At 45.0% G+C, this 20189-nt stretch overlaps 1 protein-coding gene across 6 annotated transcripts in view; it reads left to right on the top strand.

Annotated features, from left to right (window-relative positions):
• KDM6B (lysine demethylase 6B) overlaps positions 1 to 20189 on the top strand; it is a 960064-nt gene that overhangs the window by 720775 nt on the left and 219100 nt on the right. The gene's annotated exons all lie outside the window — the stretch shown is intronic.

The raw sequence follows: 20189 nt of genomic DNA, 5'->3' as shown, positions 1-20189 counted from the left end.
GCTTCCAGGTCTGCCTCCTCTAACCAGTGAGCCACACTTCTGGCAAAAAGTGTTTTTGCCAGCGCGCACCGGCCGCCATATAAGGGGAAGTGGGAGGGAGGAGCAGCTGGGAGGCGGTAGCGGGGTGGCGAATGGGAACGCAAGGGGGCGGGGCTGCGGGGAGGCAGTGGCGGGACGAAGCAGGAAGCAGAAGGCAAAGTGGACGGGGGCACAAAAAGCAGATCACAGGGGCAAGGGGGTCAGTAAAAACGGCAACAGAACAGAGAATGCAGTAATCCCAGTACACCTAGGACTGGGATTCTTAGTTGACAGTGGCACAGAGTTGCATGAGGTTCTTTTTAGGGCCCACTGTTTTGAAGTGGGGCGGAACGGAACAATGTTTCTTCAGCTGTTTTTTTTTCCTTATCTTCACACTTCTAACTTCTTAGTGCTTGCTCTGCTTGTTTTCTCCTCTGCTGCCCCTGTATTTCTCGCTCCTTTTGTAGTCTGCATTTCCTGCCCTTCATACGGTTCTCTTCTTCGGTTCCGTTTTTTTCCCCTCTTTGCACTTTGTTCCCTTTTTGCTTTTCTCCTCTTTGCACTTCCTGATTTTGCTAACTAACTTACTATTCCCTACCGTGGTTGATTTTTTTTTCCTGTAGTTTCCGCTGCTCATGCCGTTCTCGTTGTCTTCAGTTTCTTGCTTCTTTTCTCCTCGACAGTTCCTATTAATCTCACCACACCTCCCGTAAAATAAAAACGTGATTCTCTTCTGTAATTCTATATGCTGAACATTTAGTTTGCGCCCACAGCTGCTCCTGTAACTCGTTGTAGTTCTTTGTTGGATACATTACTTTTGGGTCTGGCCATCCCCTATTAATGGGGTCCCTCATCTTTTACAGAAACATCGCCTAAAAAGCCCTACCTTTCAAAGTATGCAAGGTAATGACCCTGAAACAAAAATAGTACGAGCAAGACCTGCAAGAAGTAGGGGGTGGGTGGCAGTCAGAACGTGGAGTTGTGCGTTTGGCGGTCAGTTGGGCTATAAATTGAGGGGTGCTGAAAGGTCCGGAGGGGGGAGTTCCCGAAAAAAGTGACTAAAATTAGTAAGGACTACAATATCTTTTACCCTCTTCAACCTCCTCCCCCCCCGACCTCAAATACCTGCAGACCCTCGTCTAATCAAATAGACTCAGATTCCCAAAGCCACGCTGCTCCACGGGCCCCCCAATACCGGCAGCAGCACTGCACCTGAATGCCCCACTGTGTGCAGATACCAATATACCGAAAGTACCTCTACTGAGACCACCTCTTAATCGATTGAGTAAATACAAAGATAAAGGAGTATTGCTAGGTTCAACGTTATGGTTCGTTTAAGGGAGCAGTGTTAGGATTAAGGTAAGAGGCAGGCTTAATGTTATGTTTGGGTTTAGAGTTAGGGTTAGTGTTAGGGCTCCGTAAGGTTTAGGATTAGATTACGGATTAGATTTAGAATAGAGGTAAAGTTAAGCTTCAGGGATAACCGTTATGATATGGTTAGCACACTCACCCCTAGTGATATTCTCAGGAGCAGTTCGATGAAGCGGATTCTGTGAATTGGTAATTTGATGCAGTTGTAAACTATGTATGTGACCTTCTGTCTCCACCCAAAATAAGTTTGCACAGATGCCTGCTTTTTTATGCCTACAATTACTGGAGATGAAGACACAACTCTTTATAAAACTCCACATTGCGACAGTAATTAGTCCACCTACCCTCTCAGAACCTTGCACCCACTCCCTTGATTCATTCTCTGCCTTTAGTTCTGCCTTCAAACTCCTACACCGTTCTCTTCTACAAATACATACACACAGAAGAGAGGGACTGCTCCCCAAATACCCACAGGACCACTGGTCCTCAATACTGGGTAGATCAATTGCTCCTCAACTCTCCTGCACTCCTCAAATACTCAAAACATGACAATGCCCCAGTGGCAGCTCCTCCGCTACGGTGGAGAAGCGCCGCCCACTGCTCATTGAGAAGCGGAAACTAAAAAATAAAATGATAATAACAAGAAGTTCTTGTTTTATTTATCTCTGCGGGACTCCAGCCAAGTCGGACTGAGCCGGGCTGGGCTCCCCACTGTCAAAGGGAGCAGGAGTGGTTTGCACTCCTTCCCTAAGAGCGCATGACAGCTTGGTTTGCCCTCAGTCATACACACTTGGCATGTTCTCCACTGGGCTGAGTAGCACAGCCCAGTGGAGAACATGCCCAGCCTCCCAGGTACTGCTTGAGCATCCAAAAAGGCAGCCCAGACCAATCAAGATGCTGCTCAATTTGTGGTGTGACATTGAGCCCTTCTTTGAGGGTGAACAACCCGTAGCTGATGCCCTAGACGTCAAAGCTGATATCTTTAGACCCTGATTCTGAATGACGTCGAGAATTAGGTCGATGTCTCGACTTAGTCAATTTTTCTTTAATTCTCACTCCTCAAGAAACCAACGGCTGACCCAACTGACCTGAAAAACTATCAGCCCATCTCTTTCCTCCCCTCCGCGAGTCCAAAGTCACCGAGAGACGCCCAGGTGACCGCCTTCATCGAAGAGTACTCCATCCTAGACGCCTCCCAGTCTGGATTCTGCAGCAACCACAGCACGAAAACCACCCTCCTCGCTGCCACTGACGCCATCTGCATGATCCTCGACCAGGGACACACTACAGTCCTCACCCTCCTAGACCTCTCTGCAGCTTTCGACACCGTTTCACACCACACGCTCACAGCCAGACTTCACGACGCGGGGATACAAGGAGCCGCGCTCTAATTAATCCAGTCCTTTTTATCCGGCAGAACCCAGAGGATCAGACTCCCTCCCTTCCTCTCCGAACCCACCAACATCAACTGCGGAGTACCCCAATGATCTTCGCTCAGCCCCACACTCTTCAGACCGCATGGGCTCAGCATTGTATCCTACGCCGACGACACCCAGCTCATCCTCTCATTCACGAAGAATCCAGACTCCGTTTCCAGGAATGAATGAAGAACGTGGCAGCCTGGATGAAAGACAGCTGTTTGAAGCTCAACTCAGGGAAAACCGGGGTCCTCATCTTCGGACCCTGCACCTCCTCCTGGGACCGCACCTGGTGGCCCTTCACCCTTGGGAATCCACCCACCGGTACAGACCAACGACAAAACCTCTGCATCATCCTCAACTCCTCCCTCTCCATGACCCGCCAGATCAACGCTATCACTTCCACCAGTTTCAACTGCTTGCGCATCCTCCGCAAGTCCTTCAAATGGATCCCCCAGTTGCAGAAAGACTGTCACCCACGCACTCATAACCAGCAGACTGGACTACGGAAACGCCCTATACACCGGAATCAACAGAACTCTTTGCACAGACTCCAGACCACCCAGAACGCCGCAGCTAGACTCGTCCTCGAGACACCACGTCACGAACACATGACCCAAAACCTACGAGACCTCTCCACTGGCTCTCCGTCAAGAAGAGGGTAATTTTCAAACTCCTCACCCACGCCTACAAATCCCTCAACAACATCGGACCCAAATACCTCAACGAGAGAGTATCCTTCCCCGTACCCAAGAGGAATCCTCTGCTCCGCCAACCTCGCCCTGGCCGAGGTCCTCCGCAGAAACAGAACAGGTGGAAGATCCTTCTCCTACATCGGAGCAAAAACCTGGAATGAGCTCCCTGTGAACATCAGACGCTCCCCGACCCTACACACATTCAGGAAGGACCTCAAGACCTGGCTCTTCGACTGTTCTGGAGCTGCCCCACAAGCTCCTTGAGACCCTCACAGGTGAGTAGCGCTCTTTATAAACCATTGATTGATTAGAAGTCTTTGTCAACAGGCCTTTTCTCAGAAAAGACATACGATCTTTGTGCCCTTCCTTTCTTCTGCTTCTCATCTGCTCTCATTTCTTCTGTGAGTCTCCTTAGCCTAACCTTGAGATTGCCTTTGGACATCATTTTACAGATGTCACAATTTTTACTATGTGATCCCGATGTGGCCCGAATGATCGCCAGTGACTGAAATTAATTGAAGCATTTTATCGATCACTTTGGTTTTTTGATGTTATAAGTGTGACTGGTATGCCCAGAAGTGGGTCCTGTGCTCATTGTGCCACCTGAATCAAGCTATACCTGGCTGATAAGTCCATAATAAGAGTGAAACCAGTCCTGGGTTGTGTGGTGTCCGCTTCAGGGCTGACCTGGCCTGGCAATTCGGGCTGGGCTGTTTGATTGGAGCAGGGCCAAGGCTGAATTGCATATAGCTGGGTCCAAATTGAGGTGGCAAGGTGGACAAAAAACGATGGATTGGGATACGGCCTGAGCGACTGATAGTTGCTGAGATTATTTCAAGCATTCCAACCATCACTTCATTTTTTGATGCCCTGGAATTATCGGAGTCCATAAGGATATTTAAGAGTTGTTCATTATGTGTTTGCTTCTTTTGTTTGGAATACAAAGACATATTTTAGTACTTGCAGTTTTGCAGCGTTTTTGTTTTCATGGCACATTTTGTAGTCTTGTTTGGCCAGTTACAGTTAACTTACTATGCTAAAGATTTCCCTTGACAAGTGGGTGCATTTACAGGAGTATGGAATTTTATTTGTGTTTGTGCTCCTCAAAGTACCATTGGATTGATGCTTTATTCTCAGTTCTTGCCTTGATCCGTTTTCAGGGATTGCTGTTTGGTCAAGCCACCCATTAAGACTACACCCAGATAAACCCATCCTATGATACAACCCCTCACTACCTGCACTCACCCACACCTCATTACCTTGGAGTATTCTCCCAACTCAACAGGAGCCCTCAAGTACAGCTCTACCCCCACTACACCCTGTTAACATCTACACACCAGACTGCACAACATCACCTCAAACACCCCCACCTCACGTCCGGATACCTTGCCACATCACTTTGCACCCTCCTCAACCAACTACACAAGAAGAACTCTGCCACATGTATTCCCACTCAGACAGCCATACTCAGCTTTCTCTCTACTCACGCACTCAAACGACCAGTCTCACCTAACGATGCCTAGACCCTACTTTAAACACATCCCCCATGACCCAACTACTTGGTCTGTAATCACTCTGATAACCTTTCAACTTCACTTTCTCCCCACACAATATCGACAAACAGCTGCCACCGCTCCCCACCTCAACCAACACCTTCAAAACCATCCTCCACCAACCCATTGAGGACACTCAATACAACCCCCCTTACATATGACTTCCTCACACACCACCTTGCACTCCACCCTGTCTCGAACAGCCATATAAGGAGATCTCTTCCCACACTCTGAACGCTCACCCAACAAGCTCCACTGCCCCCCACATCTTGGCAATACCAACACAGTTTAATGACAATTCCCACCCAACGCCGCACAGCCCCTACAACGTTCACAGCATCACCATGCAAATGAAAACACTGAACTAATCCCAATACGCCAACTTCAGCCTAGGTTCAGCACCTTACAACGCGACACTTTCTTACAACGGTACTCAACTTTCATACTATTTACAACAATCGCCCTCCAGTTACAAGTCCTCTAAATGATTTCTGCTCTCCTGAACACTATACTCCCCCAGCAGAAGGCACTATATCCCTGGCACTCAATACAAAGGTGCATTGGTCTACCTTGTCCCAAGAAATTCCCTTTCAATCTATCCCATTCAGATATTGTCAAGTTACTAGCTACTTGCAACACACCAATATCCTCACCCCACTCCTCTCCCTCAACTCGGACTACTTCAAATGACTTAACCCAACATAGAATACCAACCATCTCATTGACTCAACCCAAAACCCAATCCAACCTCAAATAAGCACCAAGCCTACAGAAACATAATTCCTATTACCACTTCTTAAACTCTTAACACTCCTCACACCAAATCCGTAACCTCGACATTAAGATGCATACTCCATAACTAGATCAGAAATTATGCACAAGCTGCAAATTTCAGACATTATCACACACTACAACTGTGACCTACTATTCCTCGCACTGGTTGAAAGGAACATCCAACAACATATTTGATCTTGTACTTCCTCCTAATTACTCCATCATCAGTAACGACTGAGTAGGTAGAGGCGGGGGATGCACTGCAGCCGTTTTCAGAGACTCCCTACAGTGCAGGGGGATATCCAACTGATCATTTTTCACATCCCAACCCATGACCTATGCGTGCAGTAATTCCCCTTAAAGATTAAATGTCGCATATCACCTGCCAGGCGATAACACAACCTTCATCAAGGCATACATGGATCTCACAAGCGGACAATCAATTCTCTGGGAGACTTTAACCTTCCTTGAGGTATTACAGAAAATTCTGCTGTCAGCCTGTGGAAAAGTAAATTTTGCCATGTTATATGTGCCTACGTGTTCCCCATCTTATGTTATATGTGCATGATCGATATGCATGTATTCCCCTCTGATCGATTAAAGACGCAATTACAGTTGTGTCCATCTCTAGTATGCCAGTTTCCAGTTTTCGTGAATATAACGAATATCAGGCCTATGTAAAGCTACGTTGCCACGTTTTACAGTGTGCACGTTAATTCATTGAATTGTCCCCGTTTCTAGGCCTCAAAAGGGCCCGGACTCAGATTCAGCTCCTGTTTCCTGAACTCTCCGAGGAGCGATACAGCCCCCACCTGTATCCCTGACCCTTCACTTACTTTCATGCCTCGCAGTGCCCGGCTAGGCCTGGCTCTGCCTCCCAGTCTGCCAAGAGTATGTTATGTTTCTAGTTATCAGTCCAGCCCTCCTTCTCTGCATTCCTAAGCTACTGAATCGCATCAATAGTTTCCGTCATGGTCTAGCCTTTATGTCTCCATGTAAGAGAAATACTGTATTCATATTCATAGAATATTCCTCGCACATGCAATACATTTAGAATAATGCATGCACCAGTCTTAGTGTCTGTTAGCCTTTACCCTGATAACTTTTGGATTCTATCAACATGTACTATAAACACCAGATACTAGATATGCCTAGGTACATGTCGCTCTGACCCTCCAGACTTTCGTCTCCTCTTCTAGTGCAGAAGTCATAGCCCCCAGTTCTCCCTGGTAACACGTCATTGCCAGTTTACGCGCACCACTAGGTTAGAGGTCCCAGCTGCTCAGGTAGCCCCCTCCATGTTTCCGCCCCGTTAATGACATATTCTGTTACGTTTGCATCACATGTCTATGTATACGCCCTGTACACACCTCTTGTTACACCCACTTTATGCCTTATCTTTCGCGACTGCTACAAACTCCGCCTACTGCTACGCCTACTGTATTGAATGCAATGTAATTGTTTTTAGTATATATATTAATGCACTGTTATTAAAAGCCAGCCAATTCCCAGATCCTGCCCCCGGCAGCTGCCATCCTATTCCCATGCAGGCTGTCCTGTTCCTGTCCTTTTATGCCTGATTAAAGCCTGTATACTTCAGCTACCTCGAATCTTGACTCTTATTTATTGAGCTATCTGTTATTAGAGTATCCTGAAAAATAGAACCGGTAATTAATTATTTATTTACCACATAATGGCGCCCGAATAGGGACTTGCCCTTTCCCCACGCGCCGGAGAAGCCACGCAGGCCCCCTGATCCTCTGCAGCCGTGACGGAACCATACCGGCCACGTGCAGATATTTCTGCTTCAAGTATCCCTCAGGCCCACGGAGGAGACGGAGGTTGCGGTCCAGCGTCCAGACGAGGCGGTGGAGGAACGCGGCGAGTCCCGACCAGAGCCCAAGCCGAGAGTCCAAGGTCCGAGGTATCCGGAGGCCCACCTGTAACTGAAGTCCGAAGTTCGTCCGTCCGTCGTCGTAGCAGTCCAGTCCAGTCCGAGGCCTTCCGTTCTTGCTGCCCGGTGAGTACCGTTGCTGGGGTAGTATCTAGACAGGGTCAATTAATTTGTCTCTGGTCCGTGGGTTTGGGTACACAGATCCAACACGAAGTGTCCACCTAGGTGGATGCGGGTCCTGACGTGTCTCTTTATGAGACCGGTAAGTTTCGTACTGTTTTAGCAGTGCATCTAGTCATTCCAGTAAGTTCTGTTCTGTTCTCGAGAAATTCATGTGTTTCTGTTTTCAGTATTCCAGGTAGTATTCTGTCCGAACAGTTATTTTAAATGTTATTTCATGTGTTTTCAATGTTGTGGTATGAGTGATTTGTTTTTAAGTTATTATTGTGTTTATCGTGTATTGTATTTGTGTCCAGATTCCAGTCTAAGTCATGCCTCTGTTCTCGAAGTTACGTCAGTTAAAAACCAGAAAAGGTCTGCTCGAAGAAGCAGTTCCTGTCCCGCCTAGGGACAGTCCAGGTCATTTTATGTATCATAAGCATGGCATAAGTGCCATATTATATCTAGACTTATGGGTCGAGTATACTAAAGATCTAGAAGAGAAATATAGATGGCCTGTATCAGGTACATGGGATGCCGAGTGCATCATGCGAGTAGAAGAAGCATTATGGAAAAAGAAATCCAGACAGTCCCAGAAAGATGCCATCGAGTTATGGCGCAAAGAATCTCATAAAAGAACCGAAAAAAAAATCAGAAAGTCAGAATTAAGTAGAGAATCCTCAGAAAGAGCCCAAGAAAGGGAATTAATCGAAGTAGGTGAACGAGTTAAAGCCGAACAGTCAGACAGACAGAGAAATGCCCTTATTAAGGGTATGTATCCTCTTCTTGCCGAGGGCTTGCCAAAAGCAACCCCGGAAGCACCATGTAATTTTCCGCCGACATTGGTTCCGATTAAGCTACGTCACAAACCGACCGCAGCTGATATTTTTCTCTCGTCCTATTTGGACGACACAGTCCCAGAATATGCAAATCCTGTTCCGCCAGCTCCTGTAAATAATGTAATTCCTGTTCCTCCAGCCACCGGGGCACCTGTTACAGCACCTGTTACGGTACCCCCGGTCCAGCCCGTAGTACAAGTTCCCTCTACATCGGTCACTCTGCCAGCACGAAGAGTATCAGTCGACGATTCTAGTATAGGGGCCGCGGGGGGAGGTCCTCCTGGTACCCCGCCGCCACACAAACGTGTAACGTTAGTCGAGTTACATGAACGTGCGTTACAGCGTACGCCCAAATATCAGTCCGTTGCAGATATCAGACGAGCTCTCACCGAATGCCGTTATGATCCAGTCCCAGGCGATGATAATATGGTTATATATTCATTGCGTGTAAGACGGGTGACCGAGTATTTGGACACCCTACCGAATATGAAAGAAGATCTAGACAGAATATATCGTTTCATCCGTACAGGAGACGATCCAGAAAGTATTGGCGAAATCATGTCTCTCAGGAAAGCTGAGACCCAGCTCATGCTATTAAAATTTTTAATTAATTGTTTAATAAGGGAACAAGATTGTCCGACTAAAGATCCGATCGAAATGAGAATTCTGACAAAGTGGAGTGATATAGCCGAGGGAAGACACAAGACACTCAGTAGTATAGAGAGTATGTACAAGAAAATTCGTAAGGAAATAATAAGGTTACACGAGAAACGCAAAGCAGCACAAGTAAGCGAGAAAGAAGACAACACTGATACTGAAGAGGTAGAAGACGAGAATACCGCCAGAATAGCGTATGTAGGTAAATCTAGACTTCTAGACCGACATTCACGCCTAGAACACAAGAAAGTTTTTCACCTTCCAGCACTAGAACAAGAGAATCTTGAACAAGTATTTCAAGCTACCGATCACATTCTGAAATCACGTATCGGTTATAGTGAACTTAGTACCATGCATGAACTAGAACTAGCCCGATCAGCAGTCCGATGGGCTACTGATTCTACCACTTTCAGACGAAATAGTGGCACAAATGTTTCTGAAACTGCCCCCAGCCGAGCAGCGACTGGTGGGTATGTATATGATCCAGCACCTCATTACACTGTATGAGGGACAACATTCTGATCCAGGTCCGTTACATGATGTTCTGAACGAGTTGCTCCAGTATAGATGGAAAGGTTTAGGTACCGATTTAATTAGTGTCATTCTAGAACAGCGCCACAAATATAGAACGTTTCTGAATCCGCATTTTGTTCACGTCTCACCTCCAGAAAGTAAACCATTTTACATAGATAGACAGCATCCGTTACGAGAAGTACACCCAGTTAGGACAGCGGGTGGTGAAATGCAACGAGTATTTGTTTACACCCCTATCACAAAGATGGAACTCTTAGAGATGAAGAAATTAATTCCCTGTCACGACAAAGATCCAGCAGGGTTCCATCGAGAATTAAAAGACATGCTCCGTATGGGAGAATACACATATCCTGATATCATTAAAATGCTAAAGGTCCTGTTGCCCGCAGGGGTATATGAAAAACTCAAGGAAAAAGAATGGGAGGTGGGAGAGAAAAAGATTGATTGGACAGCTCTAGAAGCTGAAGATAAAATACGAGTACCAGGTACCGGTCTTGGGGACAAATGTAAAGAATTGCCCGAGTTATTGATACAGGTCTTGCCAAGGTTACTAGCCACGAAAAAGGAAGATTGGGATGCAATCTCAGCATGTAAACAGAAACAGGATGAAGACACTAGTGATTTCTATTCTAGATTTGAAAAATGTTTTTATTATTAACAGTGGTTTGAAGACAGGTAGCGAGTCATACCCTCATCTTTTTGTTACTAAACTAGTCGAGAATTCAAGCCCACAAGTTAAAAATCGAGTTTTGAAAGTCGAAAGTACCTGGCAAGCTAGTACCCCGTCACAAATGCTTCAAATGCTCCAGTATCACCAGAATAGAATCGGGGAAGAGCAAGAACACGAAAGGAGACGTATGAAAGACACGAAAATGAAAGTACTAGTTGCACAATCTGTTCCACAAGACAGTCAGAAGAGGGGTCCGAATCAAGCCAGTCATCCTGCAGCTCCCGTTAAAGGGACATGCAATTATTGTAAACAGCCAGGTCATTTTATAAACGAGTGTGCAGTTCTGAAACACAACATAGCTACTGGTAAGACTAAAGAAAGACCACGTCCGCCTAGACCAGAACAAGTCTCACAGACTTCTCAGTCACCGCAGAATGCACAACAGACAGTTCCAGCACCGCAGCCTATCGCTGCAACACAGCATGTTACACAGCAAATGTACCAGTATGCCCAGACAGAGTATCCAGAATATCAACAGTATTCATGAAACAGCCTAGAGAGGGAGGTAGGCTTGCCTCTCATCGAGATACCTGTAGATCAAGAGGGTCCCTATGTACACAGTCAAGTATTAGGGAAAGACAGAAAGTTTTTGATTGATACAGGGGCAAGTAGGACTACTATCAGTCATGACGAGGTTCCAGGGGCTCCGCTCTCAGGCTCTAGAAATGTTTCCCTTGGATTTTCAGGAAAGCCTATTGTTAACGAGATTTCAAAGCCAGTTACTCTAGAAGTTGGTCCATTGTCCCGAACTACTGATTTGTTACTTACGAAGTCATGTCCAGAAAATTTGTTAGGCATCAAAACATTGAAAGAATTAGGTGCAGTAATTTGCTGCTCCCCAGAAGGAATACGATTGTTTTTCAGAGACTTTAAAGGTCACTATGTATTACGCGATTTTGATCCAAGATTATCCAATGTACCGCAGCATTTATGGGCGCAAGGTCCAACTGATGTAGGTTTTATGCAAATCACACCCCATCGTGTGACTCTCAAGCAAGGTATAGTCTTGCCACGAATCAGACAATATAGATTGCCACCTGAGGCTGTAGCAGCCTTATCCAAAATTATTGATGAGCTCATTGCTCAAGGAGTGGTTGTAGAAACTGACTCCAATGTATGTAATTCTCCTATCATTCCAGTCATGAAACGTACTAATCCAAATGCACCTCCAGTATATCGATTAGTGATTGACCTTCGAGAGCTTAATAAATGTATCATACCCCAGTATCCAGTAGTCCCAGATATTTCATCCCTATTGACAGCTATTGATTCTGAAGCTACATTTTTCACCGTTATCGACCTCAAGAATGCATTTTTCAGTGTTCCCATTCATCCAGACAGCCAGTACCTTTTCGGTTTTTGTTTAAATGGAAGGAGCTATAAATTCACACGAGCTCCTCAAGGTTTCACAGAAAGTCCTAGTATTTACAGTCAAGCACTTAAAAGACAACTAGACAACATTCACATGCCAACTGGCACTGCCCTGCTCCAGTATGTCGATCTACTGATCACAGCCCGTTCTGAACGTGACTGCGAACGAGCGTCACTTACAGTTCTGTATTTTCTGGCCGAGATGGGGCACAAGGTGTCCCCTTCAAAGCTCCAGTTCTGTGTCCAGCAAGTGATCTACTTAGGCCACTTACTGTCCAAGTGGGGTAGGCAGTTGACACCAGACCGTATCCAGTTGATAGCGAGTCTTCCACAGCCGAAGACACAGAAGGAGGTACGTGCTTTTATTGGCCTCACTTCTTACTGCAGACAATGGATTCCTCAGTATGCATTTCTAGCCAAGCCACTGATACAGTTGACACAGGAGGCAGCCGTATCGACTGTCCTCCCTTGGACATCTGAACATACACTTAGTATTAATGAATTAAAGAAAGCCTTATGCCAAGCACCTGTTCTAGCTACACCGAACTACAGTAAGCCTTTTACACTTTTTGTCACAGAACGTGATGGTACTGCATTATCTGTTCTCACACAAGATCAAGCAGGACAGTACAAGCCTTGTGCTTATTTTTCGAGCACATTAGATCCAGTAGCCCAGGCTTTGCCTGTGTGCCTCAAGTCAGTTGCAGCCACAGCTCTAGCTATCAGACAAAGTGATTCCATAGTATTAGGACACTCCTTGACAGTACAAGTTCCACACTCCGTGGAAGTTCTTTTAAACCGAACACAGACACAGCACTTGACCATTGCACGTTTAACAGGTTATGAACTGACACTGTTCCAGCCACACATAGAAATCAGACGCTGCAACGTTCTAAATCCTGCTACCCTGTTACCATCAGTTACTTCAAATCCTGCCACACATGACTGTGTGGAAGTCATTAATACTATGACTAAGCCAAGACAAGACCTGACAGACATTGCATTACCTAACCCCGACCTGACACTTTATGTGGACGGTTCATGTATGAGAACTAGTACAGGAGAACTAGCAGCCGCGTACGCAGTGACTACTGAAACCGAAGTTATAGAAACACGCTGTATTGACATCCTGTCTGCTCAAGCAGCAGAGCTAGTTGCTCTGACCCAAGCCTGCATACGTGCCAAGAACCTGAAAGTAAACATATATACAGATTCACGTTACGCATTCGGAGTTGTACACGACTTCGGAGTACTCTGGCAGGAGAGAGGTTTCATGACTTCTCATGGAACCAAGATTCAGCATGGTCTCCTCATTCAAGCTCTGTTAGATGCAATACATTTACCGACAGCTATCGCTATCATGAAGTGCAAGGCACATACGAAAGTTACTGATATCATTTCCCAAGGTAACGATCTAGCAGACCGAACAGCCAAGCTTACAGCTCAGACACCAGACATTCCAGTTAACAAGACACAGACATTTACTCCAGATCCGATTACATGTATGACAGTTAAGGACCCTACACAAGATGTCATAGACATACAGTTACATGCTACTCCTGAAGAAATCAAGAAATGGTCCGAACAAGGAGGGGTACAGACAGATCAGGGATGGTTGACGAAGGGAAAAGCCACATGGTTTCTCCCCGACTCCATGGTTCAAGTCATTATCAATACCGCACATAGTCCAGCACACCTAGGAGAAAAAGCCATGTTAGACAGTATACAGAACCTCTGGTTCAACAAGCATTTACGAGCTGCAGCCAAGCAGAAAGTCTGTACCTGTATGATATGTTGCCAGTTCAATCCAGGTAAAAGTGTCCCGGTGGAACAAGGTGGATTCCAACCTCCTGACCACCCTTTTGAAGTCCTCCAGATGGATTATATTCAGATGGAGCGATGTCGAGGTTTCAAGTATGTCCTTGTAGTTGTATGCGCTTTGTCCAGGTGGACAGAAGCATATCCAGTTCCAGATTACACAGCAGCGACCACTGCCAAGCAGTTGGTTCGTGAATTTTTTCCCCGTTATGGACTCCCTAGGGTCGTGTATTCTGATAACGGCCAGCCATTCTCATCCGAGTTAATGAAACATGTTTCCCTTCTGTTAGGGTACCAGTGGAAGTTCCATTGTGTGCGCCATCCTGAAGCAGCCGGTCTCGTAGAGAGACATAATCAGACCCTGAAAATCCGTATTGCCAAGATATGCAAAGAGAAAGGTGTAGACTGGCTAGTTGCCCTGCCAGTTGCTCTATTCTACATGAGGATGGTTGCACATTCCAGATCAGGTCTGTCCCCTTATGAGGTCATATTCGGCCGCCCCCCAAACATGTGGGGTACACCTAGACCCCGCAGTATTACAGATGTTTCCAGCAATATGTTGACAGATTACCTAGCTTCCTTGATGTCTGCCCTACACTCTTGTCGTTCACAGGTTGCCGCTGCATTTCCAGACAATACTGAAGTGAAACCGCACGAGGTCATACCAGGGGACCTCGTCCTTGTAAGGAACTTTGATCGCTCAAGTCCGCTGGAACCCCGTTGGAAGGAGCCTCGCCTAGTTTTATTGACTACAAGGACCGCCGTGAAGTTGGAGGGCAGGAAAGGATGGGTCCACCTGTCCCACGTCAAAAAATTCCATGGACTTCGTAAAAAATCTTTTGCAAAGGACTGTTCCATTTCTAAGGACTGCCTAAAAACAGACTCTGAACTCAAGCCTCCCCTGTTAGAGGAAACTCCGCAACAGGAGTATAAATTAAAGCTCCGGTCTAGTAAAATAAGTCAGCCAGTTTAATTGTCTAAGTCCCTCTCGGGTGAAACGGTTAGACAGGTCCCTGACATGTATGAGATAGACCCCCATAGTGAGAGAGTTAGTCAAAACTCTATACGATGTATCGTCATTCTAAGTTTCCTATTGTTTCTAAGTTTCATGGTTACCTGCACAAGTTATGCATTACATTTATGTTTTCCAATTTCTCATGTAAATAAGTTTTCTAATGCTACAGTAGAGCACACATTTAGTGATCTGCCTCCTCACGAGCTATCCTATCGTCTTGCTATGCGTAATAATACATTCATCCGAATGTTACACTATTCACACCAGACCAGCAATGCTACTAATTGTTGGGTGTGTGGTCGACTCCCCCCTTACCAGACACCGAAGGGGGTTCTGCCACTCTTTCCTTATCCGTTTTCACATAATGGTTCGTGTGGAGCATGGTCCATGTTAACGTCATCTTCAAATGATATGTCCTTTCTGAATAGAACATGTTTTCCAGACAAACAAGGTCTCCCCCACAGAACAGGGTTAGATCTAGAAAATGAAGTATATAATTTAGGTAATTATTCTTCGAATTTTATGGTATTGAATGTTCAGTCTGATACTACTCCAGACTTACCTGCTATTTCAGTACTACCAGTCAAAGGCGAATTATGTGTCAGAAATAATGGTTCCGCACATGTAGGACATAGTGATTGTACTACTACTGTCAAGTATAGTGACAGTGGGAAATCTATTTTCAAAGCCTCACGTCATTCTTATTTTGTTTGTGGTCAGACCGCATATGTTCGTCTGCCCCTCGATTGGGATGGAACATGTTACATTGCCTTCCTACTGCCACCAGTTTTTCTAGCCCCATCTGATTATCATAGAAACACACATCTAGTACAGGTCAGACATAGAAGGGAGATTGAGTCCCCGATTGTCGATCAAACTGAAACTACTCTAGAACAATATCAAGATTTCAATAAAGGTTTCTTCTTCTTTATAGGACCTATCCAGAATAGTAAGTTAATACATAGACTAACCAGAACCCTTGAAGCAGTAGTGAATGAGACTACTTCTGCTCTAGGTAACTTAACCGAAGAGCAATCTGCTATGAGATTTGTCGTGCTCCAAAATCGTCTCGTTCTTGACGTCATACTGGCCGATAGAGGAGGAGCATATAGAGTCATCGGATCTAGTTGCTGCATTTTCATTCCTAATAACGCGCCGTCTGTTTATTCAGCTATAACCAGACTTCATAAAATTGCCCATCAGTTACACCAGAATCCAGGCACCTGGACATGGTCCGGTTGGCTCTGGAGTATCATATCTGCCTGGGGATGGAAAGTATTGTCATTTCTAGGTATTGCAGTAATGATCCTATTCAGTTGCTGCCTCTGTATACAATGTGGCCCTGCGATTTGCGGCATTTGTGCTACCTCTTGTATTCCTAGTCCTAAGTCCCGTTCCAAGACAATTCGAGACGAGCAAATAATGCTATATGAAATGATAGATGGTATCATGAATATTGATGTTTCCTGATGGAAACGTAGGGCACAAGGAGGGAATGTGGAAAAGTAAATTTTGCCATGTTATATGTGCCTACGTGTTCCCCATCTTATGTTATATGTGCATGATCGATATGCATGTATTCCCCTCTGATCGATTAAAGACGCAATTACAGTTGTGTCCATCTCTAGTATGCCAGTTTCCAGTTTTCGTGAATATAACGAATATCAGGCCTATGTAAAGCTACGTTGCCACGTTTTACAGTGTGCACGTTAATTCATTGAATTGTCCCCGTTTCTAGGCCTCAAAAGGGCCCGGACTCAGATTCAGCTCCTGTTTCCTGAACTCTCCGAGGAGCGATACAGCCCCCATCTGTATCCCTGACCCTTCACTTACTTTCATGCCTCGCAGTGCCCGGCTAGGCCTGGCTCTGCCTCCCAGTCTGCCAAGAGTATGTTATGTTTCTAGTTATCAGTCCAGCCCTCCTTCTCTGCATTCCTAAGCTACTGAATCGCATCAATAGTTTCCGTCATGGTCTAGCCTTTATGTCTCCATGTAAGAGAAATACTGTATTCATATTCATAGAATATTCCTCGCACATGCAATACATTTAGAATAATGCATGCACCAGTCTTAGTGTCTGTTAGCCTTTACCCTGATAACTTTTGGATTCTATCAACATGTACTATAAACACCAGATACTAGATATGCCTAGGTACATGTCGCTCTGACCCTCCAGACTTTCGTCTCCTCTTCTAGTGCAGAAGTCATAGCCCCCAGTTCTCCCTGGTAACACGTCATTGCCAGTTTACGCGCACCACTAGGTTAGAGGTCCCAGCTGCTCAGGTAGCCCCCTCCATGTTTCCGCCCCGTTTATGACATATTCTGTTACGTTTGCATCACATGTCTATGTATACGCCCTGTACACACCTCTTGTTACACCCACTTTATGCCTTATCTTTCGCGACTGCTACAAACTCCGCCTACTGCTACGCCTACTGTATTGAATGCAATGTAATTGTTTTTAGTATATATATTAATGCACTGTTATTAAAAGCCAGCCAATTCCCAGATCCTGCCCCCGGCAGCTGCCATCCTATTCCCATGCAGGCTGTCCTGTTCCTGTCCTTTTATGCCTGATTAAATAAAGCCTGTATACTTCAGCTACCTCGAATCTTGACTCTTATTTATTGAGCTATCTGTTATTAGAGTATCCTGAAAAATAGAACCGGTAATTAATTATTTATTTACCACAAGCCAGCCAATTTTCCTCCTTCCTTCCTTTCCGGAAACTATCTGATCCAACATAACCTAAAACCAGCACACCTGAAAGGTTCTATACTAGACTTAAAAATCTCCAAGTAAGACCTGGTCTTATGGATGATGATAATCCCATACTAGTAGACTATTTGACGCAATTAAGGAGTAGGAGCTACATAAAATAGTTTTGAAGATCAAACCTTCTACTGCTTTGTGGACCCTATCCTGGGTAACATTACCAAAGACCTTTACACACACATGCATCCCTAGTTGACAAAACTGGTGAATCGTACCCTCACCAGTCAAAAAGGAATTTTCCCTTTGGGTTTATTGGTAAATCATCCACCTATTTCATACTTTTATCACAAATTCATTCATTCAAATGTACCACCAATATAATATCACTGAAATAGTACCTCGAACATATATAAAAATTGTAGTACTTTTATAAAAACATAGCATCTATTGTTCAAAGGAATAAATATGTGCAACTACTCTTGTGATAATATTGTCCTCCTTCCAAAGCATAAAATTAATATCGTCAGTGCCTTGACCATACACCGCGTTCTTATGCAGTAAGAAGAATACCGTCCCCTTAATTTCTTCTCATACATTTTTTTACTAACAATAGACAAACATTTTATACAAGTACATAAAAAGGGAGAATACATTAGACAATCATATTTGTCTTTAAATGATCACTAATCGACTGTGGTCATTGATCAAGGTGCAAAGTATTATACAATTATTAATATCTACAATGTCACTCAATGCCGTGTCAATTTAGTACAGAAACATTCCCCTAAATCAAGGATCATTTCCTGACTGCCTCAAAACTGAACAAGTCATCCCACTCCTCAAAAACCTATCTGCTGATGTGAATGACTTCAACTATTTTTGCCCTATCTCCAACTTGGCATTCCTTGCAAAAATCATTGAAAGATGTGTAGTGTAGCAGCTCACCAAGCACATCAAACACAACAACTTCCTAGACTAATACTAACCCAGTTTTAAACCAGGATTCAGCACTGCCTCAGGTAGTCGATAATGCTGTTTGAGTCTTGGACTTCTGCAACCCCTGCCTCCTCATCCTTCTCGACCGATCAGCAGCCTTTGATACAGTCAACTACTGTACACATCTTCAAACAAAAATTGAATGGGCATTGATGGCGTGGTCCTTAAATGTTTTGAATCATTCCCCTGGGGTAGGCCTCAGAAGATATAAATTGATGATTGCTTCTCAACATGGTTGGCTTTTAATAAAGGGGTCCCTCAGGGCTCTAGTCTTGCTCCTACCCTAGTCAACCTGTATCTCAAGCCTCTTCGAGCTATACTAAAAAAGGCAGGGGTCTTGTAGCATCAATATGCTGATGACCCCAAACTTTATAACATAACATGTACTTGTAAAGGGCATGTTCACCCGCAGGCATCTTGGCGCTAACAGATGTTTGTTTCCCAACTCAATGGTACTCATTTTATCAACCTCAGAAGGATGAAAGGCTGAGTGGACTCACCATAATGTGTACCTGTGACTGTGAGGTCAAACACAGACCCCTACAGTGGACGCATTAGTCCAATAAGCCACCAGACCCGGTTGAAGGTCGCCTCTACGGATGACATTGCACACCCCGCCAACACCCTAAACTCTATTCAGGACTGGATGACTGAACATTTAAAGCTGAACCCTTCCAAAACCGAATTCCTCCTCCGCTCCTCTTCAAAATCACCACTTCCAGTACAATCCTGGATGGACACAATTAACATCCTTAATAAACCCACCGTTGTTGACAGTGCCAAATCCCTAGGAGCTATCCTACACAAAAAAATTCAACATACAATCACCAGTCAACACCATGGCAGGAAATGTGCAGTTTCAACTGTCTTCTCTATGAAATTTCCCACTACATTCCAGAACAAAACCTGAAATCTCCTGTTAAATCACTGGTGCGCTCCAGAATTGATCTTTGTAACCTTCTCTTTACTGGTCTACCCAAGACCCATCTCACCCTCTGAAATCAATCCTTCACTCCGCTTCACGGTTCGTCTGTGGGGCCAAAACGAATGACCACGTCACCCCCTATACTGGACATTCTCCGTTGGCTGCCTGTTGAAGCCAGACAGCCTGGATCATCCACAAGGCCCTATGCCTGTCCACTCCTTGCTACCTGGTGGACAAACTAAGGCTATCTGGAGGTAGTAGACCATGGTACAATGTGGAAAGACTGCTTCTAGAAACTCCAACCTTTAAATAAGGAACAACTCGTGGCACTAGCGTGCTCAGGAAATGAGACACGAATGCGGAACATTCCGCATTCCCCATTAGAGGATAGAGCAGAACTCCTTACCCCTGAACATACGCACCACTACCTTGTTAGCGTGCTTTAAAATTGAGCTAAAAGCAATTCTCCTACAAAGATACTTTAGTCCATGACATCTCAACTAACCTCTCCAATGGTAATGTGCTCTTCCCGCCAGTATGTAATGTCCACATGTAATTAATACATCTGTTATGTAATAGACCGTATGGAATTAGCGGATACCATGTAATTTTAAACTATCGGTTTTACTATAAAGAACCTCATGTAACCACTATGTAAAGGACGTTCCGATATTTTGAAATGTTGGACCTTATGTAACAACCTATGT

The sequence above is a fragment of the Lissotriton helveticus genome, chromosome 12 (genome assembly GCF_964261635.1).
Source record: "Lissotriton helveticus chromosome 12, aLisHel1.1, whole genome shotgun sequence".
Taxonomy (NCBI): domain Eukaryota; kingdom Metazoa; phylum Chordata; class Amphibia; order Caudata; family Salamandridae; genus Lissotriton; species Lissotriton helveticus.
This window is presented reverse-complemented; position numbering and strand designations above follow the sequence as displayed.